Here is a 23628-nt window from a genome sequence, read left to right as displayed (position 1 = left end):
CTCATTCATGTCCATGGCTTTTATTCACCAAAATTGCTTACAACGTGGGAAACTCAATCAAAATATTTCGGCGGTTTTCACGATTGCTCTTCGACTGTCGCCGAGTTGGCACCGACCAATAGGAAAATCTGAAACAAATGAAATAAAATAAATAAACATTGTGAACCCCTTTCAAATGCAATTCGACTTTTGTAAATTTCACCCGCCAAATATCAAACATTCTCACATAAATGTAACCATAAACATTTTCAATATGATATTAGGGCTAATTATTAAAACATATTCACATGATGATTAACAGTTTATTTTAGTCAAAACTATCCTTAGGAACGTTTAAAAATACTTAGGGACTGGATGAACATTACAGGGAGAAGGAACCGGCAGTGTTTTTAGGGGTACAATTTTACATGCAAATGTTTGGGAAGGGTCACTATGTTTGCGCAATGATATTTTCTATTATATAAATCTCAATGACAGCAGAGGGGCAGTCAGTCAGTAAGTGATCTTTGTGCATGGTCAATCTTTTTCTACACGTCTGGAAATGCCACCCCTCCACTCCCATGTAATTTTTGTCAAGTTCCTAAGGTTAACAAGAAATACTGTAGAATTTGCATCAACGTTTTAACATCAAAATTAATGTTTACTTTTGAGTCTACCTTTATTATTATAGTTATCAGAATTATGTTACTCGGCGAAATTCACGTGTAAATAGTCACTGAATTGTACTGGTTAGATGAAAATGGTTCTATAAGTCTTAGAGTACAGCTACTGCAGTACTGACTGTAATGAAATCCCCCTTCGTTCTAGGTATGATTTGAGTGTAACAACTGCAGTACTGACTGTAATGAAATCCCCCTTCGTTCCAGGTATGATTTGAGTGTAACAACTACAGTACTGACTGTAATGAAATTCCCATTTCTTCTATAAGTGCCTTGTATAGTTGACTGCATAATTGGAATCCGCGACATTACTCAATACATGAAGAGACACTTGGTTGTGGTAGCCATTCTTTACATTACAGAAGTTCATTTGACATAGTTTCGAACAGTGAGATGACCCTTATGGCTATACGAGAACACTTATTACCATCATCATGGTGAGCCAATGCGACACATATTGCGATTTGTACACATGCAACGGAGTAATTGGTACACGTTTGCAGACAGCGATATGTCAAACGTGTCGACTCGACTTGTTATTTTCAAAACAGCCTGTCATGAGTATCGAATTCAATGCACTGCACTATAGCATTTCCTTTTATAATCATGACTTTGTTTAATACTGTATTGATTTTTACAGATTAATCAGTCATGTTAGACGATTTAATAGAAAGCTGTTAGTGTTCCAAAACATTAATTTAAAGATGATATCGATTACTTATCAAATGAAGTTCAAGTAATTATGATAGGGTTCTTCTATCGTCTAAACCCTGGCTGTATTCAATATAAGGACCACCCATCCGTAACTATATCAGGAAATGTCAACTGTTCTCATGGTCTATAACCATTATAATTTGCATACCTAGAGTAGTCTAATAATTTCAAATGTGAAGAAGACTATCAATTCTATTGTATTTGTTCTATTTGCTTTGGTTTATGTTGTTTTGTTGTATTTACTGTGCTTAGTTTAGCTTAGCTTTGCGTTGCGTTGCGTTGCTTTGTTTTGCTTTGCTTTGCTTTGCTTGCTGTATTCTGTACCTGTATCTGTGGAATACTGTGTAAACATCCAAAACCGATTTATATATCACATATACAGCTGTGTATAATTATGATATGTTTTGTTTCAAGTGCTGGTTTTTTGCTGGTTTCATAATTATATATATGCAAAAAAAATTGTTTGGTTCCGATTATACGACCCCATCTAGTTTTTCACTGCCGACGCTAAACCTTTTTTTACATATTCGAAAATAATAAACTCGTGAAAATTGTGAAGTCTGGCCAGAAATAGTGGATGTGGGAAACTGACATAAACTTAAAAAGACAATATAAAACTGTTCTTCGAATCTGTAATGGCTGTACATCTGATAGGAAGAAATAAACAACACAGAGACCATTTGGAAAACAGTGGAAAACCTGAACTAGACATTCACATAATAAAATAAAATGAGAAGTCTACCTACCCCACCTATTCTAACACTGAGCGTAATCAGAACCACACATTTTTAGGCCTTACTTGCCGTGTTCTGTACCTGTATATTTATGTTAGGGTATGGTAATATTGAATAATAAAACTCACGAGTTATTAGTCTCTAGTTTGAGGGCATCATATATAAGTTGCACTGCGAAAAAGAGTTTTGTATCAGCTGCGTGTTAGATCTAAAAAGTGAATTATCACGACGACTTGGTAAGGGTTACAGTAAAATGACATTTTATGATGAATGTAGTGAACTTAATGAGGTGGGCTATTCGACCCAGCTGTACCTACCCCACATGATACCATAGATACCCTAGAGTGAAGGTAGGAAGGTTGGGGATACTTCAGTCACATGAAGTCCACAGGTGTCACAGTTGCCATGTTACTGCATATACACGTACGGAACTAAGAAAACTGATGCAGTTGCGATATGTCTCATAATACAATGTCAAATCGGATTCCACATTCAAAACAATATCCGTTACATGTATCATGACATCAAAGCATTGGATATTTCACTGAGTCCTGTGTAATCATTTGAATAAAGGGATTTTAATAAGTTTGGTTTATTGCAATCACCATCTGTAAAACAGTTAAAGCCGAACTAGCTGTACCTGAATTACCATTCTTCCGATCAGACAAGCCAAAATACATTCACTGAAAATTGTTAAAATGTCGATACGATAATTAGACATTATAAATGTTAATTTGGGGTCGATTGTATTAATAGATAGTGCAGCAACAAGGATTTATTTTGCCATACTGTGTGTACAACTGCACAGATACATTTACCCACGGGTGATTTAAATAGTATGAAGGGTGTATGATATATGAAGAAGGCATTATATTTAACAACGCAGTTTTTAAAAAACCCGTTCCATTTACAGCTTTCAGTTTTGTTTCTATCTAGATTATGACACAACATTCGGTTGTCTAGAACATTTTCTTCAAACAATAAACCATACATATTGAATACTATATCGAAAAAAGATATGATCTACGTCAGAGTGTTGTGAAATAAAAACCATGACCAGGATAATTGTAGTACATCTCCTCTCACACATATTAGTGTGTTGTTCACACTCGAATGCATGATCATTGATAAGGAAAGAACTTAATCGGAATAGTACACAATGAAGTTTTATGTTGAATCTGGAAAAGGTAATGTACTACATACCCATAGTAAGACCAACTCCTTTGAGGCTGCAGTGTTAAAAGGACTTCCTGATATACGTCAACGTATCAAGAAAGTATACTAAGCTGTTGATAGTGTTATAAAACAGTTCGGTGTTGATAAACAGGTATCAAGAAAGTATACTAAGCTGTTGATAGTGTTATAAAACAGTTCGGTGTTGATAAACAGGTTTTCTGCATTTATCTTTACAAGAGTATATAGTTTCGGAAACGTGATGTCATCATTGTGTGCGATAGAGGGACACCAATTGTAACAAGGATTCTAAAAATCTGTACAGCATCCTATTTGTAGACAGAATTGATGTTTATAATGTAATTACAGGCTTACGAATCCGAAATAACGAAAATGGAAACTTAGCACGGTGACAAAATCATGCTGTGTTTTGTTTGCCCATACATTAATTTCAGTTGAGTCGCAGTCATATTTTCCAGAGTACAATTAAAAAGGTAAACACTCGTTACAAAAAAACCACCAATCTATAATAGTCAACCCCTAAGAGTTATATGTGCAAGGCAAATATTATGCAACTCGGCGTCGACAGATGATTGCCATTCTGCAAGCTGATTCCAGGATAAGTCATGTGTCGCGTCAGTGTGGTATATGGTGTTGATGTTATAACATGTCACTGTATGTTTTATATTCATTCAGCTAGTACATTGATCAGTAAGGCCATATACACAAGATGAATTGCAACCTTTACATTGTAAGAAATAAGTATACGACAAAATACTAAATGTAAGGGTTAAATTGACCAGATATCTCGACTGTGTGGACTCAGTCCATCAACGAAGACTCTTTGATATGCTCTCTTGATTCCACGGTCAAACTCAATTAGACTGCAAGATGACTCATTATAGATCCAGTCAACTACTTCACAACCAAACAATTTCAAATCATATGAAGCCCTAATGGTTTGCTGTTAGTCTATGTAGCTTCTTGGCACGTTTAAGCGTCTCGAAATAATGAAAAGAATGACAGCGGTAACTTTCAAAGAAATCATACCGCATATTATTATAGTTTTAGGGATTGTGACATTTTCAACTTCAAAGACACATCATATGCGACTATACAATCACAAATAAATCTGCTGGTATTTTAAAAAACACACATGCGGATATTAAAACATCACAGGAAGAGCTAAATGTTTACATATTAGTCAATTCAACTGTGTTTGTAGGGTGTTTGTATGTGATATAATTGACTTACTGTCAGAAAAGTGTGTAAAAGAATGAGAAAATCTTGATCGATCCTACCTAAAAGATCAAATGTCAGGAATAGTTGTTCTTACAATCCTTAGTTTAATGAGTAAATGCCTACTTAAATGAGAGACAATAATTGGTGGCAGCTGTCATCTTGGCCATGATTTAGTGTTTATTTGACTTAATTAACTTTAATCAGCTGCTGTAAGACACCACAGACGTTAGAGATGTTGACCAGAACATGTGAAGTTGGTCAAAGGAATGCTCGCATGTATTCTATTCTTGTTTTGAAAATGCAACTAGAATGACAACTTAGCCAAACATATATGTACACACTGTAATTTCAAAGTGGTAGTGTACACGTGTGCCTGTGTATACTCTTGTTACATTAATTTGAAGATAGCTACCGTCGGTAACTGATGCGAGTTATATTAATGCTGTGCGAAACGTGTTTGAGTCAACAAGTCTGGGGATTTAAATTTGTCGTACGTTTTCTTCTTTTTACAAGCTTAAAACGTCAGAGACGACATATACAAATCACTTACTTATAATAGATCAGTGCTGGTAATTTGAACTCTACTACCCCTGGCAAATTTAACTGCACTTCTAGTAAGTTCAGAATTGTGAAATGCAGCTAGCGAAGTACATGCCATCAAAGTGTTTTCATTCCAATGCTATTGTGGCTCATTTGCAAATGGTTAGAATGGAATGGAACATGACATTCAAGTAAATTGCCTATTCAGATGGACTAGAGATAATAATATGGTACCCAAACTGACACTAATTTATATAGATTCACCATCAGACGACTAGATAGTAACTTGGTGATTTCACACCTAATGACGTTGTTATCTATAGCAATTCATATACAATCTTGTCCTGTGAATAATCAACGAGTGTACTGTTTGTAAACATAACACCTACTGTGTTACTATTATATCATCTTGTACGCCAATAGGGAACTTGCAAACCCGCCATGTTGAATGTTGCATCATGGGAAATGTAATAATAATTACTAATCAATTAGCATTGTAAACAATAATGTAACATTGTTTGTAACCACAAATAATCAATTCACAGCCACCTGACCATTGCGGGAGGTTTATTTTATCGGTAGCTCCAGATTACGTATTACGATAACCACAGATAATCCCATAGTCCTTTGCTTCTGAGAATGCTCAGTCTAGATTGCAAGTTCCCTATTCGACTATCGTCTGATATCTTACGTTACAATACTTATAACCGTACATCATCAAAATAAGAGAAATGGTTAAGACAATCGAAACACTGCATCAAAAAACTAACTCTTCATCAAGTCAATACTTACATTCGAATTAGTTCGACCAAGCGTTATGTGATATTTGTTTCGCTTTGTACAACAACGACTGCTGTGATTACTTAACGCTTGAAACTGCACACACTAGCTGGCACACGTAAACATGTAATTGTACACTTTGTATCTGGTTGTATACACCCTATGACATCGCTACGACTCTGCTTATTTTTAAATTGTACACACGTCTCTGTGCAGCTTTTCCTTTTAACGCAGTCTTTCATGATAATTCCTATAAGACAGTTACAAGAATTACCCTCCTGAGCTTAAGACATCTAAATCCCATTTATATATATTCTTCTTATTAAAGTTAAAACATCTAAGAAACGTTTTATCCTTCTGGATTCAAGACATCTATAAACAATCGCTTTCCATCCTGAATTGTAACAATAGTCAACAATACTAATACTCTGAATTTCGTAGCATCACCGTTTTGCGCTAAAATCAATTTACAACCAGTCCGTAAACTACATATACAGTACAGGCAAATGAAACACGAGTGTACATCACGATTTAGATGTCCAAGAATGTTCAATAACTTGAGTCGATCAAAACTGCTAACTGATGATTTATTGATTTATTTAAATCAAATAAATATTTGACAGAGGGTTTTTTCTGAAAGTCACTTCATCCTCTAGAGTAATAATGATTTTAAATCTTGGAAACAAACAACTTGTTGTGTCTCCTAACAGCTGCATTCTCGATATACAACGTAATACGATATACAAACAATTGTAAATATCATTTAACTATAAAGATAGATGCCTGAGATAAACAGCAAACTACAGTTTATTTTGATATGGATTTGATGACGACTTGTGTGTATCCACATCGTTTCGTATGTGACATTTAGTTATGCACAGCATGTACAACGCTACTTGTAATCAACAATGATTCTACCATAAAAAAAATCTCGATGGACTAATACATCAGCTGATTGAACACTCGTCTGTTCTATGAACAGTTTGATGAAGTCATACGCGAAACTTTAACACTTCATTTAATTCAGAGTTCAAAAAAGCAATTACACTTTCTGATTCGGAGAAGCCACATACTTCAAACGAAGTGGCGTATGAACTATTGAAAATGTGTTCTTATTACATAGCCTAAATTTTATAGTTCTATTCAATGTTTGCTTATGCTTTCATCCATGTGATATAAAGAAAGCGAAGCGATTGATTGAAAAAAAATCCGAGAGATGTAAATGTCAGTGACCGGAAAAAAAGACTAACTGTACACTGAGAAATGACAGCGAGTGGTGAGATTACCATCATACAGAAGAATTGTATCTGCGTACCGTACAATATTCTGAATGTTATCGTATTTATAAAAGAACGCTGTTGAAATTAGATCCTTCCTACAAAACATGTTGGTAGTTAACTGGCAGCTACATTGATAGTAGTTGTCGTCATGCAGTGGATAACTAGATTCTCCGTGGAAACATCGGATGCTAGCCGTGTATGGAAAACATACTTACCAAATATCACGCTGTCATAGAAGATGTACGATGCTTTCAGCTCAGATAACTGTCAGTCGATCATTCCGTTTTGATACGACTACGTAATATATAGCTATTGGAGGACGTACTACGCATCGTTTCATTGGTTCACGTTCTGTGACATTTCATTTAATATTTTGTGAAGTACTTAAGGTGCACGTGTCTAGTCAGGTAGATTGTATATATAATGTTAATTATGACGGACGCCAAATATGTATATTATCATATGTCTTTGTGTCTGGATAAGTTGATGTTTGTTGATGACCTGTTTTAAGTAACCTTAAGTAAAGTTCTTTAAACTATTTCTTCATAGTGACAGCAATATGTATACTGCTTCACATCGTAGAACCGTATGGTTTCACAAGTATTAGATGTATTGGAGCATGAAAGTTAGATCACGATATATGACCCTGATATATGATATATACGCTTCCAAACAACTTTGTTTGTACCATATCAGTTACAAGAGTGAAAACAATCACTATGCCATTGTAGAATGTTCATCCATGAATGACGTACATTCAGATGATGTTTTTATAACACCTGGTTACCTATACATCTTTTCTAAAACATAATGCTGTAGTAGCTAACTAGTTAATTGAGTGAACTGATTGCTGTGTTCGACGAGCATTGAAAATTACAAGTGCTTCAAATGATTGAGGAAATTGAAGGACTCACGTGATTGCAGCAGGAGAGTGCCATCTTTTTTTGATCTTTGTATATAGACAGCGAATATTAAATTTGTCTGTCACAACAAGTCAGTCTGTGCTGGTATAAATCTCGATGTGGAGTAGTTTACAGTCACTTCTATACTAATGTACTGACCATGCGCACTTATGTCTTATGAAAGCTATAGAGAACGTGACAACGGTTCATTTGAAGTGGAGCCCACATACAAACCACCTTTTACGTATACACAATAAAAGTTTGCTAATAAGGCAGTTCTTTCTCAATTATGCCAACTTCCGTAACATTCACCGCTCTGAAATTATCATTTTCCCACTTCCTATGTAGCAGTGTAAACATATGTTGGTCATGAAAAATGGGCCATTCCTCGTAATGTCATTCAACCAACATTTTTACCCTTTATATCCCTAGCCCTTGAGTTATTCATTAATCCAAAAAGAACTGGGATCATGCAGCCCACATTTCAATTCCCATTCCCTGCCTGAGGAACTAATATCTGGGGCAAACGACTTTCATACAATTAACGCTTGTGTAAAAAGCAGACTGGTCCGATTAACCTATTCAGGTTTCAAATTGATTCATTCTTCTATGTCACAAGCTCACTACTTTAAAACAATAAATGAGAACAGTCGTCAAAATGTGTTCCACTAAAGAGACTGCTTCAAATGCCACAAACATTATTGCATCAATACAATCAATGTGGTGTAAAACATTACCTTGTTTTCCCATAAATCGCTTTAATCTGGTTTTGACCTTGACCTTCATTGCCGTTGCCGTCTCACTTCGACGATGATTGATAACAAGACGAACAACTTTGTAACCCCAATTTTGTAAACTTAGACTGCGAACACCAAATGAAAATACGTCTCATGTATTGAAGTTCAAATGTCGGCGTCAAATTTCCCAAAGTTTTTATTTGTACACTGCTTTGAACCATAAACCTAGCTACTAGATGAATTAGTTTGAACAAATAAACATCTGCTTGCATAAAGATACATGCAGTGGTATTCATGTCTAACAAGCCATTCATTCCATACGTAAAATCCAACTTTATTTTATTTTATTTTATACTCCAATAACATTGTTAAATAGAAGTGAATAATCGTTACCGTTATTAGGCTGACACAATTGCCTTCAAATGCAATGAAAGTATTGCACCAGCCTGGAAAGCAAAGCGAAGTTTTGTCAAATAAAATGAATGATAGTAAAAACTAGTCTTCCATCACTTCAATATTGTCAATATATTTAAAGTTTAATGTGTAGTTTTAAAAGTCTGAACGTTTTCTTGAATTGAATATAAATAATATAATGCAAATGGTTTCTTCTTTCAGATAAAACATAGATATGTTGGTTTTCATAATTAATATACTGATCATACTATACATCTGATTGTTAGTATGGAATGGGGTAAGGGCAATGCTTTCAAGTGAACTGTTACAATTCAGTGAATGTTGTGACTCAGAAATGTGTTGAAAATGGACCACATCCCATCCACCTGTCTGACGGTCATCAAATGTATGTCACTAACTAACTGATTGTGGTTTGTGTAATAAAGTCAAGTCAAGGTTGAAATAGTTGACGTGTTCTACGTTCATACAAGAACTTTATCTTTCATACAAACAATATATATCTATGTAAACACAACAAAAATAGTAATTGTTTGTTTGAAGAGATATTTCTTTGATAGATACCAAAGGTTGGTATGCTTGATCTTTTATTTTCGTTCCATGCCCAATGTAGAGTAACAGCTAACATGCTAATAGTTTTAACTCCGGCCTACATACCATGTTATCACTTTTAACACTGGCCTGTATAACATGTTATCAGCTTTAACTCCGGCCTGTATACCATGTTAGTAGTTTTAACACTGGCCTGTATAATCGGTCATTATGTCAAAAAGAAGATACATTTTATGAATCAAGTTGAGGTTATGGTTTGAAACACTTTTAAATATAATTTTTCTGAAAAAAAAGCTGTGTATTTTTTCTCACGAGATGGAGATAATTATTTCTATCGAAGTAAACTTTTGAAGTAGAAATGTAAACAGAACAAAGAAAATGTTAGCATAACGCCAATTATAACAAGACTTCTTTTTGATGATAAACATTTGATAAAAATATGGTTGCCCGGCCATGACCCTAGCAACCAATCCAACACACCAATTAAAATGTATCTTCCATACGGGTCCCATTATCCATTCCCACTTCGCTGCTAAATTGCTTATATGTTGTATAATCCCAGTATATGGTATGCTTATAAAAGCTAAGGTATCTAAGCTTACGACAGCTACACAACCCAAGAAGTGTCGCATACATCTTTGATCTAGTAAGGTGTTTGAACCCTCGATCTTGAGTGAAGTAATTACTTGCTATGTGTTAGTCATACACACAGTTTCGTGCTGACGGCAATGCATGTTTTCCCCTTTAAATAATTATTAAGAGTACCACAGTCAGTCTGACATACTACAAGGGTCGCTAAGACAAGATCTCAAAAACACGCACTTTTTGATGCAGTAAAATCCGCTATCACGATGTGTTTTTGAGTGGATTGGTTTGTATACCTGAAATTACGCCCATTGGTCGTAATTAGATCCGTCGATCCTTCCAAATCAGCAAACAACAGACTTACGACCATTATATGTATACAGGTAGAGTCAGATACAAATGCCAAGGACAATGAAATAACAATCCTTCGTAATCCATCTGTTTACAACATTTTGATAAAGTTTGAGTTGCACTTAGAATACCCCTTTTTAAACTACGGAGCGATGTCCAACTAATGGGATAAGCTACTTAGATTTGTTTATGAAATTGCAAATACTACATGTATATAGAGGGCTGATTATTAATGGATATTCTGCGTCTGATCATTGAAAAGTTATACAGCAGTATCTGTGATATCATTGAATGTTAACTTAAAAGGAAAAGAACATGCTAATGCTTATGTCTGTATTTACAGGTTTTATGTGCATACATCTGTATAACCACTAACATTTATACTGTCTCTTGAGAAAGGTGAAAGACATTGAGGCTACCTGGTAGATTGCTTGCGAAACTATTGTTTTTTTACGGATACGTGCATCGTATCTCATCTCCGATTTCACCTTCAACTATTAGTCTAGATCACATCAATACTTATCGTCGACAAAACTTAGTAATAAGAGACACATTTGTCCTGCAGAAATGAGAGAAAAGTTGATTTTATGTAAATCTTCTGTTACAGTAAAGAATTGTAAGCATGTCACGCATAGGTATTGTTTAGTGTATCAATACCCTTCAGATATATGTTTCACAACATGATTAGGCTTTTATAAAAACTAAAAGCTGCGAGGCCATTCTAGTCCATATGTTTACACACATTCTACTGTACCTCGATGTACCATCCAGTCTTCCAGAAAAGATTTCATTTCAAAAGACTTGGCATCTGAGATATGTATGCAATAACTCTTTTCCAATATGAATGTTGCACTCTGTAGTGAATGTTTAGTCACGAAGCAGGCGAACCTTGTCAATGCAGTGGCAGTGGTACAGTTCAGTTGGGGGAATTCTACCGGTCGTACCAACATAAAATTGCCAAAAGAGGTTATATTGTAGACATGAAAATAAGTCTCAACTAAAATGGTCTCCAAAAGTTCTAAATAGCATTCACCTTGTTAACAGAGCATCATTAGTTATTGTTGACACGGTTTCTATAACAGTTTTTACGACCGCCTCGTGCGTCGAAAAATTTAGACAAGAGGTTTTAAAGATTGCAGTCTACACCAACTTATGCGTGTTTGCAAGGGGACAAGGGAGTCTTTATAGATTTCCAATGAAAATTATACAAATTATGAATTTTTAGCGTTTCATTCTTGAAAATAATAAGGCAAAATACGATAGGTCTCCCACCTCAATCATGATGCCGAGAGTCAAATTTATAAATATGAATATCATAATACTACCTTTAGTTTTGAACGTTGAAATACGTATTTCATTACCCGAAGTACTTATTTTTACGAAGCCACTTCCATTAAAATTTAGAACTGATTACGGTCGCCTGAAGGGGCAGGTCCGTGAAAATGGTATTATTGAAGGAGAGCAATAGGATACAAACTAATCATTTCCTTCACATTCTTCTCAAGGCGGTCTGAAATAGGATTTTATTTTCAATCGTTTTTATTTCCTTGAAAGTTCATGACACATCATTTTCCGAGTGGTTACGGGCAAAAGTGCATTACATGACACTTTGAAATACTGACCTTTTCGCGTTTACTGACTTTCCAGTATAGAATTATACTCGGTCTAACAAGCAAACATACACAAACACGTGTGCGCGCGCGCGCGCACACACACACACACACACACACACACACACACACACACACACACATACATACATACATACATACATACATACATACATACATACATACATACATTCATTCATTCATTCATTCATTTGGAATACAAAGTCCGAAGTTAAAATGTTATTTCAAACAATTTACTGGACTTGCAAATCAATTACACATTTAAGTAAGTATACAATTGATGAAAACTGTGTTAATTAAACATACGCAATAAGCGGGAATGGTCGATAAACGTTTTTTCTTGATTTACCCCAGAGTTACTCCCAAAATAGTATAGTCAAGTTAAATTCTCATATTGTCTGGATTAGTATACACGGTCACGTCGAAGACATTCATATGTTTCATTAATTTTGTGAAGGGGCATTACTTTGGGTAGAATGTAGTGACGTATACGATGACCCACTTTGACCTTATAGATATTGAATTACCGAGAAAATATACACCATTTTCGTCAACATCATAGAATGTGCAAGAATGTCTATACGTGTCTATATGATAGATTAGGGGGCCTTCAGTGGTAACAGGTGGAGGAGGGCCGGGGAAATTAGTAGAGGGTGACATTTTGTTGTATTATCTAACTTTGCATCATTTTGTGATTTGTGGATCCCACCGCTGCCATACCCAAATGATGAAACATCTCATCAGGTGCCACCACTGCTACTATTTGTACTGTAATATCAGAACACATGTGTCAAATTGCTGCTGACAGCCATGCAGTGAATCAATTGTTAGTTGTGGTGTGAGGAGAGGAGTGGGTCTCACAGATGTGAAAGGTAGCGTGGATGTTGCCGTCGGTCCCAACAATGTTGGTTGTGTGCCAATCTAGTCTTTCGGAGTTTAGAGAAAGGAAATTGAGGGAGTATAACCTTTTAGAAAATGGAACAATTTACCCCACAGACTGGGTTTGACCCCTCCCATTGTAACTGCTGAAAGCTTCCTTTGCAAACAGAGCGTTGGACAAACACAGATTGTTTCATATATGTGATTCCTTTACTGCTAATTTCCTAACATTGTGCACAGTACATAGGCAAGCATTAATATTCCTCGTTAGCCTGAGGATATACAATAATCAACAACATATGGGAGGGTTGGGAAATGCAGAAGACTCGAAGACACATTGCAAAGATAGCTAGTCGCCGGCTAGAGTTCAGTTTTTGCTTCGATGTTGTGACGATCCATCAGAAATGATTATAATAAAAAGTTAGTATCGACATTTGAAAACATCGTGTATTATATGAGCTACAAATGTCAGTGCTTGTTAGAAATGTATGTAAAGTAAACTATAATGCGTATGAAATGCCAACGGGTTTGATGCAACATTGGTTACACTATGTATTAACGAATATATATTTCACAGTGTTATTCCTCATATTACAATCTACTTGTACGTGCTTGTTATACACGCTATTTTATATATATGGTGTAAAGTAACAGATACTTGGTTCCATCAAGGAGACATTTATCAGGGTTTTAATAGACTCAATAGAACAGTCACATGGCCTCTACAGCAAAACATGTCAACTCTGTTTCAAACGCATATGTCGTATACCTTTTAAAAAATAAAAAAAGGAAATCCTTGTAGCGTGTACCTATACATATCAAAATGGTTCTCTTTGTATACTGACATGTTAAATATATGCGTAACAGAAGTCTGATTTGATGCGAAGAACCGATATCGGCATCTCACACGACAACATTTTCAGTGCGAAATCGTGATTGATGACGTAGCGTAGATTCTCTGATGGTTAAATACTATGTGAAGTAAGAGCTGCAAATCAAAATGATATAAAGAGCAATGCTGTGCGAAGAATGAACGTTAATACTTTGTGACCGGTAACTGCATGTTTTGATGAGATCAATGCCAAACCTATGCCAAGAGATTATAGATCTCTAAGAGTATTAAATGGTTCTATACCAGATGCGACATATTCATCTATATAGAACACTATTTAGGAATTGAACAAGATAGTATCGGTGAAGGCCATAAACTATTTGGACAATAACAAAGTACACTGTAGTTCCATTTTAAAAGATATCCTGAAAATGAAAATAAAACATTATGTCCATGGCAACGTTACACTTTCAGAAGAACAGATCATGTTCATACCGTCACTAGCACACTATTGTGAAAACAATAAAACCTTAACATTATATCAAATGGTCCGGAACGAGCTTTTTATGATACAGTGTCATGGAGATCACTCTAGTCTTAGCGTGTTGTAAATCTTTTTGAGTATCAAGTTGATCTTCTTTATATCATGGCTAGCTAAGTGATGTCATGCTTTTGAAAATATTCAATTATAAAATTCTGTTCTAGGCTTTGATGGTCATACAGGAGAGTCAACATGATAATGGTTGTTTGCTTGATGATTGATGAAAGTGTTGAGTGCACACTAATCATTTCGAGTTTTGACATTGTAAAATTAAAATATGTATATAATACTGTGAACAGTCGTCTTGACCTTTTTGTAATTTATCTGCAATACTATTTTTGCCGCTGAAATTAACAGAATTAAACATCGTGTGAGCAGGACGTTCCGTTAAGTCAAGACGACGCACGCTAGATTATATTTTATGTCTTCCAATCCTTAGTGAGTAGCGTTCTGTATGTGAATTGTGCATGTTTACTATCAAATTGTATGTTATAGGTTATGAATTTACACACAACTAGTATTTAAATAAAACATATTTTAGAAGGTTTGTTTAGGAATACAACAAAGTGCAATGTGCGTCTGAAGACAGACCATGTGTCCTTGGTAATATATTCGTAATGTAAATGAGTCTAAACGTGATTAGAACTCGCTGTAGTTTTTTTTACCTTTTAATAATGACTTGCACAGTCAGGATGACTTAAAGAAAACCTAGTATGCTTGTCCCAAGGTTGTGGTTTACCGCTTTATCTAACGTTTGCCTACTTAGGCTACTATACATTTGTAATAATCGATAAAATGTTTTATTCACAGACCATGGGAGTGTAGTCATTGCTTGTATGTCATATAGAAAACTAGTCATAAAAAAACATTTAATCGTTCGTTCACACATTTACCTGAGTTGTATATATGACTTCAAAAACTTTATTTTGTATATATTAGATATATTGTAATAAAACTTGAACGATATCTTTACTAGAAATTTTGAATCAGAGTGACTTATAAGCCCGAACGGTTGGGTGAAAAATGTTTCTTTTGATGTATTCCTATTGTAAAATGTCACACAAGTCACTATAATAAACTACTACTGCTACTAAGTACTACTACTACTACTACTACTACTACTACTACTACTACTACTTCTACATATAAGTGTATATAATATGTGGAAATCTTTTGATGCATTGAATATTAGTGTCATAAGATAAACCACACATTTAACAGATTAGAGTAAATGATAAACACTGCAGTCTTACATATAGAACAGTTTTATGATATGATTACTCAAAACTAAGACATTCATGTATTGTTTATTCAGTAATATGATTTATACACACACGTATTTATATATTGCGTTTAAGATTATAACACACTGGAGTTGACTGTATAAAGTATTGAGGGCTATCTAATCTTCTTAGATTCGTATATCCAGATATAATGACACTGTGTTCAATTTAGTATATAACACTAGCGGGTCATAGATTTACACCACAGACCTCTATTCAAGAATGAACACTCTGAGGCATCCTGTTTGCACGTTTCTCTGATTTAATATCCACAGTTTTACTAGTGCATCACATTTTCACCATTCATTACATTTTTGTTAAAGAGATCACATTATCGCTAGCTATTTTGTCTCGAGTAGCTGATATTGCGGGATTTGCACAGTATAAGTTGTCGATTCATCTTTTGAATGTGACAGTTCTATTAACATCCTCTGTTATAAATGAGTCCACAGACGACTCGACATACTTTGCAACAAATCATATCCTTCAAATTTGGATCTGGTGTTCATTCTTTACTAGGTTCATTGATGTTGGTATTTGTGTTCTCTGTCAGACTGCTTCGATTAGATACCCAGATCACATCAAAAGGGATGCGTCAGTCAGCTTCACAGACTAGACAATTTGGATGCAGTTGTAAGGAGAATGTGCAATTATTTTGTCGCCAAGACTGTGGACATTTTTCGACGTAGCGTATCGGATGTTTTGGTGATGTCTCTATCAGTATACAAGTCTTCATCATAATGTCTCTGCAGGATTCCTAATCGATACGATATTGTCAACAACACTAAAACTATAAGTGTCGAAATCCTATATGCTGAGGTGATATGACAAGAGGACATGTCTATTGAAATTACTCGAATATCAAAAAGGGTGGTAATGTGTACGTTAGTGAAGTTGTAAATACTCACCCGTTTCTGAAAGTAGAGTAAATTTGTCCCATGTTTCAGTGTTGAATCCCACCACTTAGACAGTTGAAATAGCATCAACACAGTTCATAACTCTATTAGGTCTATTTCCAAATTATCAATCTGTCATGGGATTTAACTCGTTAAGTACATTTCAGTAAGTCGTTAAGTGAATGTGATTTGAAACTAAAGTGAATCTAATTTGCAGTTTCATCAAAACCATCAGATACGTACAGCACCAGGGCAATCTTAAAGATTGGTTATTCACATTTCTTTCATTACGAAAACTCGTGATTTAGAGATGCATACTCTGATTTTATCACCAAAATAACTCTTAGAAGGCAATCTTTGGGATAAATAAATGGCGACATCTCTTTTGATAACATTTAATGGTCCAATTTTCGTTAAATTGTGGTTCTGTTTTGTTTAATATTATAGGAAATTGATTTAAGAAGTCTAAATAACTTAAGTTAATCGAATTCCGAAGTGTAGTGCAGACTTTCATTTTCCTAGACGTAATAACATGCAAATATAAAAGTAGTATTTCGGTTAACGATCTGTAAACGTTGTGTTGCCCATAGAGACATATCCCGATATGTGGAGGAAATGTAGTCATAAAATGAAAGTAAAACACGAAATTAGTTCGATTTCTTTATAGGCCTTTTTATAAAAAGAGCAGAGAAAAGCAAACTTCGCAATCAAAGGATCCATAGTCTGTGCTGTCCAAAGTAACAGATGTTATATTTGGTCATCGGATAATAACTGGAATGTTTGCCGTGCTTGTAAAGTGACACCAACGAAAGTCAAATAGATAGCCTTGCTGGAACCCAACAGTCACTTTATTTGCGTTGGTTACGATTGCCAGATTAAATCGGGACATAGTATTACTAGGTATATTGAACACGAATATATGATTTCACGTACTCTCGCCAGCCATTCCTTTGAGTTCATTAAATAGTATAGAATAAACTGATACAGGCTACGCTATGTCGATATGCGATGCAGTACATTGTAAAAGACAACTATACGCATCTCCGTATTGTACCAATTGATAACATTTCCATCATCCGAACAGTAAGAACAACATGAGATGGACATTAAGAAAACAGACATTGGTCTTACTGTATTTTAACTAGAGGCTTGACAGCACTTCACGAACGTTTAGGGCACAACACTGATATCGTAGTGCTATTTGTGAAACTGTACATAAAACAAGGACCTCACGAGACGACGTGAGTTATATAAGACTGTGACAGTAATTGAAAGAAAACATGCCAAGCATACCAAACCATTCTCAGTAATTCACTACTTTTGATTTGAAATTACAGAAGTTAGTCTGTCAAGCATGACTTGAAGAGGTAGCTATTCACCTCTTCGCCTTACAAACTGATGCGTTAGCTACAATTTGACAGCCAGCTGTGTGTAAACAATTTAACTTCAAACCTAAGAGTACAAAATTGGCATCATTCCCCGTTGCTAATTAGAGTCTTTGTGATCAACCGATGTTATTAAGCCTAGTAAAATCAGATAGGTATGCCGGATACAGCAGTCATGTTTCCAACTTATCTAATCAAGTGACGAAAACTTCAGTGTGAGGTTTATGCTCCAACTATGGGATTGAAGACGTGAATTGGTTGTGAATTATTACGGTATACTTATTTCTTCAAAGACAGCGTTTGTTCCTTAGAGACCAAACTTTTCCTTTTATCAAATATGATAAATGGGACATATCATCATTGAAACATTTTGTTGAAATTTCTCTATGCACATATCATAAAATATCCCCAGTGTATGCACAGTGTATGAATAAAGTCACGATGATAGTACTCAAGAGGGGATATGGGTGCAATTATGACTCACCATGAATTGAATCTAACTAGTATACCATTCCCTGCTACTGATAAATCTTAAATTCATTAACTATAAACATAAATTTTAAAAAGTTCCCAGAGGTAGATCTCGAGACAGGACTTTTCCAATACACCATTGTTTTTCATAAATACATGGAATCGTTTCCGAACCAATTTTATCACTTAGAGGTTAAAAACTAAAAATTTGTAACGTCTCAGAATCATGCCTGATGTTATATTATATTCGTATGAAATGCATCTGCATATGACAAGATACATATGACTTAATGTACCTGGCCCCGAGCAAGATTGTCAACTCTTTTCAGTCAGATATCAGCCAAATAGTGATTATGGCAATAGTTGGCACATGCATTAAAACTTATTAACAATTCGCTAGAGATGTCAAAATATCATATCATGTTTTCGTGACTTTATACTTAGCGCTATGACAAACAGGATTTTGAATAAAGAACATAATATTGTATATTTTTAGAACAAATCACATGATGCTCTTATTCCGATGGTAAGATTACAAGCCTGTTTATTCCGAACGTACTGCCTTTTCAACAAGGCAATCTACATTAGCACATCCATCATGTACGATTTTCAAAGTACAGTAATGAGGGTTGTTTCGTGTAAAATTACATCAACCGGAATAGTTATAATATTGCAGTACTGTAGAATATTCACAGTTTATCTTTTCAAGTGAAATGACAATCATGTGTATCTATTCTGTCCGATCTACAATTTTTACACGCTGAACTTTGAACTTTAAATTAAAGATGTAAATGACTTTCATCTTAATTTTGTAGGCACAGTAGGTTCCATGGTAAATTAATTCTTGAAAGCGTTAGTTGACTAATTTTATTTAACATACTAAGACTAAACACTGTATGTTGATGTTTATTACAAGTGTATATTGAATCAAGTCAAGGGAAATATTAAAGACGATTTGATGTTCCTAGAAGGTGTATACAATCGAAGAGCATTGCTTACACTTATAGAACAATGTTTTGACAATCTAACTACATGACAAGATAATTGATCCTTTACGTATTTTGTCCTGGCAACAAGTAGACTATTTCATTAGAGTGGATGTGACTGCATCGACAGAGAAGAATGTGAGTTGTTACCACCAAGACACATGGCTTATGATTATGATATAACCACATGAATACAATTCAGTGATACTTTATGCAACCTAGGGTAAAGGTCAACCTCTATAACAAGTAACAGAATACCTTAGAATATGTCACTTCCCCTTTGCGCTGTCAATATTTTAACAAGTGGGACCTTTAACTTTGTTTTTTCTTAAACCTTTGACTTTATCTATGAAAGATATGTATGTATAAATAAACCCAGTTTTCACATAGTGTTTCATACTGTGAGCATCAGCTTTATATAATCAATATTGACGTAAGATATATATACGTTAGGTTTTAATAAATACAAAATACATCACATGAATGACCACCCTTAGGCTAGTTAATTTACTGATTTAAATCTTCTATACTTCATGTTTTTGCAAATTATTGAAAACTAAATATCGATATCAAATGGAATAAGTCATATTCGCATTTGCTCCTTCTATGTTTATTTTTCGGTAAATCATTCAAGATCCTTAGACCTTTCTCATTGTCATCCCTATAGGTTTGCAAAGGACTTGTTTACATTTCCATCTCAGCGGTGCAGAATACTGCATATGCTAACATGATGTACACATCTAAACTTAAGACCAATGGGTCAATGTAAATAGAAATATAGCATTCCCTATTTAGATGCCAAATTAATGGAACCCATTTTTACACGTAAGTCGAAACCCATTTGCTAAAATTAAATATGTTGCGCAGAATAGACATGAAATCGTATTAAGTGATTTTTTAAGCTAAAAGCTACAATCAACCAGATTGAAATTTTACCGTGTGTGGCTTTTGCCTTCTCTGTTTAACCCCCTGGTACAAATGTATATGCCGAAATACAATCACCTAATAACGACAGAAGGATAAAGAAACGAGATTGTGAGTAATTACCTTCTGTAAGGAAGGATAATATTATAACTCTGTCTGTCTGTCTATCTGTCTCTGTCTCTGTCTGTCTGTCTGTCTGTCTATCTGTCTGTCTGTATCTGTCTCTGTTTGTCTGTGTCTGTGTGTGTGTGTGTGTCGGTCTGTGTCTGTCTGTCATTTAGATTACATCTGTTTGGGTATATCTTTGTCCTTTTATAAGCGCATCCCTGCGTATTGGTACAACCCCTGCAAAACTTCATTTTCTAATGTCCTTAGACATACAAAAATGGTCAAATATTTCTCTTTGGTTTGACTGTACAGTAATATTTGTGTTTTCACTCAATAAATAGAAACAAACTGCTGATCAGATCTCTTTCGAATAGTAATAAAAATTTGATAAGCAGATGTTATTCCCCAATATTTTAAACAAAATTCGGGTATTTCAAGGAAAATTGGAGTAACCTAAGGGGCCTTTATCACTACGAGTCTCTAGACGAGTAATGGCAACCGTTGGTCACAAGTATTTTCCGGCTGAATGAAGAAAAATATTGGAGAACAACATGATTATACCGGCGCCAGTAATATCAAAGAAGAATAGGGAAAGTGACATGGTAGTTTTAAAAGTTTTGACTCATATTTCGAACACAGCAGAAACAGTGACGCATATTTTGTTGAACCTGGCTAGTCAGTTGTATAAAACACAGTAAACAGCGATACATACTTGTATATGAACAATGGAAGTACAATTACATTGGTTATCCCTGATTTATATCAACTAGGTCCAGAATTACTGACATCATCATTGCTTGATTGATAACGACAAAGGCTATACCAATGATATATTACTATTCTCTCGTCAACAAAATAAATAAGTCTAATATATTACCGCAAAATATCCGAGAAATCTTAAGTTTGTTTACGTCAAAACTGATGAACTTATTTAAAGAAATTCCATAGATTTTTGAGGCGTTCCCTTTCCCACATTATTCTCCTCTGAGGCATAGATAGATATATACATACGTATTAGATTGAACCCTATGACTTCAGTACAGATGTTTTAAGTGACTGTTATTGATCAGCACTCTGGTCCAAAAATTATACACTTGACTAACATCATGGCCCATAAACCTTTCTCGAAAGACCTATCTGCTGTAAATTAAATACCAGCGATATACTTCAAGCAAGCTTGTTAATCACTGTAAAGGGATGCAAATAAAGACTTCAAAACTGAAAGGGTGGCGTCTAAGCTTCACAGGAAATGCAATGTAAGAATGTAAAAAAACCTTTCATCGTATTATATAGAATAGGACAATTTGTGCAAAGCTTCATCATGAGATACGTTAAGAAGTTGTTTGATATCCCTTTTCAACTCAAAGAGAGGGTTAACAGAATATGAATGTAGGCAAAATATTCACGAGCTCTTACGTGAGAATAATTGATCACTTCCCTGCACAGAGGTGACGTATTTCCCAGTCTAGTGTTCAAGGAATGCCAGAATATTAAATGTATTGAAATTGGAGGATATTCACCGGATATCATTAATTTTCCCTAGATGAATACTATGAGTTATCTCAAATGTCAATGACACACAGAACTTTAAGTGTTATCTTATACTTTTATGTATAAGATAGTTGTGATGTTGTGAACGTTTACACTCAATATCATAAACAAAATGACATGTAATAGCGTAGCTGGAAAATCACCTTCTTCCAGCGGATAAATGCAGGTGTAGTGTTCTTACTTAAAATCCAATAACCAATGAAAGGCTAGCTGAGGGAAAAGTAATGTCCCGCTGCCACAGAGAGAGGAAGCTTTTAGGTAGCACTGTTTCCAACGTAATTGCAGTAAATGGTACATCAATAATTATGGGGTTTTCATTTCCCAGCTGAAACATGTAATCCCACTCTGATGTACATCGCGTGCGGTCACCACCAAAACACTCTCAGTTCGATTGAGGTCGAAAAAGACAAAGTGAATTCTAAACCAGCGGTTTCATGTTTATAGATCTAGAGTGTACGCAGTATCATTGAATACTAAAGACGTCTCCTATTGCACATATCGACGTACGATAAACATCGAAGGTCTTTCAAGGGAAGTGGTCTCTTTATAGTATACCGTAGTGAGAGATTGCTTCTGTCTCCGTAAGACTAGTAGACAGTTTATCACTTGACCCTATGACCCGGTCATTTTATATTCTCTCTTTATTCTAATGAGTTTGACAGACAACATGGTTAGAACGTGCACATTGGTAGAAGACTGCTGTTGCAACTATATTTGATAACGTTAAACTGAGTAGTGCATCAAAGTGTTGGCAGTATAGAATGACAAGTATCAACTAATTTAGATGTTCATACTTTGTTGCTCTAGAGAAACACAATGTTGCCTAGCAACACGCATATTAGCTCCAGATAATGGTTACGAGTATGTGTAGTGAAAGTATAATTGCTACAATCTAGATTCAATTCACTTCAGCACAGAATAGAATAAACACACTTTGTTAATTGAATTTACCACATTAACACACAATCACCGACGTAGCTATGGTTTTACTGGATAATTTATTCAAATCACGTGACAAAACAATGGAGCGATAGGTCGTTGAAACATGTCTATGTCGAACGTAAAAACGAGCAGATTGGCAGAACTGGTGTATCAAACTTCAATTGTATCTGTCTGAAAGAGACATAATGTCTATTTTTTAAAAACATTCTGTAATTTTTACGTAGCTGAGTGGTGCTATTTAATATTAACAAATCGACGTGAATGATGTAACACAGGTGACGATACAGCGCTGATTATATGTGTGTTGGTGCATGTGATCAATTTACACAACGGAAGTATGCACAACGGTTTTTGTGAATCGAAAGTCACAAAAATGGAAACCATATGCTGGGCATTGTATGATTGGTACCTACTGCCATATTGTATAGATTTGAAATGGTCTGAATAAACACGCTACGTTTGCATCACATCCTCTCAGCATAGTGTTGACGGTAGAGATTTCAGCATGATGTCCTCTAAGTTGACACAGGTGTAGACAC

The sequence above is a fragment of the Glandiceps talaboti genome, chromosome 22, assembly GCF_964340395.1.
Source record: "Glandiceps talaboti chromosome 22, keGlaTala1.1, whole genome shotgun sequence".
Lineage (NCBI taxonomy): Eukaryota > Metazoa > Hemichordata > Enteropneusta > Spengelidae > Glandiceps > Glandiceps talaboti.
The sequence above is the reverse complement of the archived record's forward strand: the minus strand, read 5'-3'. Positions refer to the sequence as shown.